Below are 4792 nucleotides of genomic sequence, written 5' to 3'. Positions count from 1 at the left end.
TGTCTTGTTTATTGTGCTGTTTTATTAATAAATGATTAAGTGATGGTTAACTGTAGGTAAAGAAAGTGTGCAAGTGTCAGATTCTTCAGACAATGATATGGTGCTCACTCAAAGCTGTGACCATTCACTGAAATGCATCTCTTCTGATCTCTCTCTTCCGATCTCTCTTTGTCAGTTCTTTCAATTGCAGTGAGGGAAGTATGTGTCTTCTTTCAGTTTATTTAAAAAATGAGTTCCAGAAGTGAAAATAATATCAAAAGCTACAACAATAGATATAGAGAAATGTTCTACTCTAGAATCCATCCACTTACTCATTCATTCTTTCTTTAATAAATATCCCCCCAAAGAACAGTGGTTGTTGATAAGGGGGCTATAAAAGATGATCTTTCAATAAGGTGTAGTATGTGCTGTGCTGGCAAGATTAAGTGTGCTGTGGAAGCAAAGTTCAGTTCAGTTCAGTCGCTCAGTCGTGTCTGACTATTTGCAACCCCATCCAGTCAGGGTATCTGGACCAGCCTCAGGAAACCTGAGATCTAAAGGCAATGTGGGGGCTGGCCTTGTTCAAGAAGGGGAAGTGAGAAAGAGAAGGGGGAGGATTCTTTAAGTAGAGGCAATCAGTCAGACTCCTATGATTAGTTAGAGAACTCATGAATGCTTTTGGTGTAACTCTTTGAGGTTAGAAAATTTAGATTTATTTGGAGTAATTAGCCTTAAAATCTTACTTCTTTATCAAGCAGGACACAAGTTATTCAGGCACTTGGTCAGAGGACTTTTCCTCTGCCCAAAGTAAGAAAACACTTCCTGTGTGTCTATGTGAAGAGGAGATGTAGGAGGAAGAAGTATACTGAGATGGTAAACTGAGGCATACTGTTCTCTAATAGCTTCCAGAGGGATCTTTTTCTTATTAGTATTAAACATATAGTAGCCCCTATGTTTACCTTTTTAATACTTTTTCCATACTGTCTATGAATGCCCAACAATCCACAATAACACCATGCCTCTTTCTATTAATTTATGTGTGTGTGTGTGTGTGTGTGTGTGCGTGCTCAGTCGCTTCAGTTGTGTCTGATTCTTTGCAACCCCAGGGACCTTAGCCCACATGGGTCCTCTATCCATGGAATTCTCCAGGCAAGAATACTAGAGTGGATTGCCATTTCCTTCTCCAGGGGATCTTCCCAACCCAGGGATCACACCCATGTCTCCTGCATTTCAGATGGACTCTTTACCACTGAGCCACTGGGGAAGCCCTTAATACCCTCAATACTCTATACATTTTATTTAAGAAACCTAGTGCAAAAACTATTGACACATAAGTAGAAAGGTATACTATATCCTTGAATAGGAAGACTCAATTTAATAATGTTTTCAATTCTCCCTAAACAAATTTATAAATTTCATCAAATCAAATAAGTTTTTGTTAACCAAGCAAGTTGATATTAAACTTTATAAGATAAATAAGAAAAAAGGGAAAGATCTGAAAAAAAGAGCAATGAGGGAAGACAATGGCTGCTGCTGCTACTGCTGCTAAGTCGCCTCAGTCGTGTCCGACTCTGTGCGACCCCATAGACAGCAGCCCACCAGGCTCCCCCGTCCCTGGGATTCTCCAGGCAAGAACACTGGAGTGGGTTGCCATTTCCTTCTCCAATGCATGAAAGTGAAAAGTGAAAGTGAAGTCGCTCAGTTGTGTCCGACTCTTAGCGACCCCAGGGACTGCAGCCTACCAGGTTCCTCCATCCATGGGATTTTCCAGGCAAGAGTACTGGAGTGGGGTGCCATTGGCTACCAGATATTAAAACATAGCTTTCAGTCTGATTATTTAAAGTTCTGTGGTCTGGGACATGAGTAAACAGACAATCCAAAGCATAGACATAAGCCTAAGTACATATTGGAATTAAATATAAAGGAAACAGTTTTTACTTAGTAATATATATGTGTGTGTGTATTATATACATATTGCATGCATATGATATATGCATGCATGCATATCATATATGCATATGATATACATATATCATATCACTTAAGATATACATATCACTTAAAGAAGAACATTTCTATTGCAAGCATAGAAATGTTCTCCTTTAGGTGATAAAGCGAAAGATAGGAATATGTATTTATATTTGCTATATATGTGAAAATAAGCTGTTAAAGGACATACAAGAACCTAATGCCTGTGTTAAAGGTGGAGCAGCTCTGGGGGTGCTTTCACTACATATCTTTTTATTATTTTTTCCTAAATTTTGAAGCATATAAATGCATTTAGTCAATAATTTAAGACATGTGGTATGTTTATATTAAAAGTTTATTGGCCCAGCTGTCTCTATTTTCATTCTCTTCATTCACCCATAGTACTGTCGGCAGTCTTGGGTTTCAAATCCCTTTGGCCAGTGACAGTCCTTACTTTCCTGTTTGAAGACAAGAAAGGCCAAATTAAGCAAAACAGAAGTAGATATGTATACTTATTTGGAGGGATATTCTCAGAAGTAATTAGATCGCCAGCCTGATACAAACATCAGCTAAGACCTCTGCAGTAGGCAGAATAATGGCTCACTCCTGCCAAAGAGTCCACATTCCAATTCCTGGAACCTGTGAGTATCTTAATGACAAAGAGGACTGTGCAGATGTGATTAAATTAAGGATTTTATTTTTAATTTTATTTTATTTTTAAACTTTACAATATTGTATTAGTTTTGCCAAATATCGAAATGAATCCGCCACAGGTATACCCGCGTTCCCCATCCTGAACCCTCCTCCCTCCTCCCTCCCCTACCCTAAATTAAGGATCTTAAAATGGTAGATAACTTTCTAAGTGGACCCAGATTAGTTATCAGTTCAGTTCAGTTCAGTTGCTCAGTCGTGTCCAACTCTTTGCGACCCCATGAATCACAGCGCACCAGGCCTCCCTGTCCATCATCAACTCCTGGAGGTCACTTAAACCAGAGAACCTTTCCAAGCTATGGTCAGAAGGAGATGAAACTTCATCATTTTCTTGACAAACAGTACTTAACTGAGATAGAAGTTGTGTTAGCAGTCACCATCACAGAACTAAATGTAGGGTTAGAATCCCAGGTCAGTTGATTTCAGACCAATGTGCTATTACTCATATTGTAGAATCTCAGTCTAGCTACAGGAGCAACTGATACAATGCTTGCAATACAATTATTTCCTCAATAAAGGTTTACTGGATGAATATGACTTGGAATTTGTCAATACATGAAGGCATACACAGTAAAGAATTAGTTCCAGCTTTTACATTTTAAAAATGAGGAAAATAATAATAGGTATGTAAACTGGGATTTTAAAGATGTCCAACTTAGAGTAGTGTGAGTAGTATGGATAGATCATTAGTGAGTATGGTGGAATAGGTATAGTTTTTGTAGATCACTGAAGACAGCATCAAGGAGATGAAGACTGCTTGTAGTAGACTTGATATTCAAAGTTATGAGTATGAGTGTGGTCTCAGAAAAAGGAAAAAGAGAAAAGAAGGATGGAAGAGCTAAAGTAAAAGGAAGTAAAAGGATAGGAAAAGAAGAGGGAAGGCCAAGGAGAAGGGGAAAGAGGGAGAGGAAGAAGACAAGGGTAAAGAAGAGATGAAGATGTATCATTTCAATAAAAAACAAAGACTATCTATTTTCATTTAAATTACTCAGAAGAGGAAAGAAAGAAGGTTGAGGGTTTTATTATTTTTTTTTTAATTGAAGGATAATTGCTTTACAGAATTTTGTTGTTTTCTGTCAAACCTCAACATGAATCATCCATAGGTATATATATATATATCCCCTTCCTTTTCAACCTCCTTCCCAGCTCCTTCCCCATTCTACCCTCTAGACTGATACAGAGCCCCTGTTTAACTTTCCTGAGCCACACAGCAAATTCCAGTTGGCTATCTATTTTACACATGGTAATATGTCTCCATGTTACTCTTTCCATACATCGCCCCCGCTCCTCCCCTCTCCCCATGTCTATAAGTCTATTCTCTACATCTGTTTCTCCATTGCTGCCCTGTAAATAAATTCTTCAGTACCATTTTTCTAGATTCTGTATATGTGTTAGAATATGATATTTATCTTTTTCTTTCTGAGTCACTTCATTCTGTATAATAGGTTCTAGGTTCATCCACCTCATCAGAATTGACTCAAATGTGTTCCTTTTTATGGCTGAGTAATATTCCATTGTGTATATGTACCACAGCTTCTTTATCCATTCATCTATTGATGGACATCTAGGTTGCTTCCATGTTCTAGCTATTGTAAATGATGCTGCAATGAACAATGGGATACATATGTCTTTTTCAATTTTGGTTTCCTCAGGGAATATGCCTAGGAGTGGGGTTGCTGGGTCATATGGTGGTTTTATTCCTAGTTTTTGAAGGAATCTCCATACCGTCTTCCATACTGGCTGTATCAATTTACATTTCCACCAACAGTGCAAGAGTGTTCCCTTTTCTCCACACCCTCTCCAGCATTTATTGTTTGTAGACTTTTTGATAATGACCATTTTGACAGGTGTGACGTCATATCTTATTACAGTTTTGATTTGCATTTCCCTAATAATGAGTGAATGCAGAGTTCCAAAGAATAGCAAAGAGAGATAAGAAAGCCTTCTTTAGCGATCAATGCAAAGAAATAGAGGAAAACAACAGAATGGGAAAGACTAGGGATCTCTTCAGAAAATCAGAGATACCAAAGGAACATTTCATGCAAAGATGGGCTCGATAAAGGACAGAAATGGTATGGACCTAACAGAAGCAGAAGATATTAAGGAGAGATGGCAAGAATACACAGAAGAACTG

The sequence above is a fragment of the Bison bison genome, unplaced genomic scaffold (genome assembly GCF_000754665.1).
Source record: "Bison bison bison isolate TAMUID 2011002044 unplaced genomic scaffold, Bison_UMD1.0 scf7180017864525, whole genome shotgun sequence".
NCBI classification, from domain to species: Eukaryota; Metazoa; Chordata; class Mammalia; order Artiodactyla; family Bovidae; genus Bison; species Bison bison.
Note: the sequence above shows the minus strand (reverse complement) of the source record.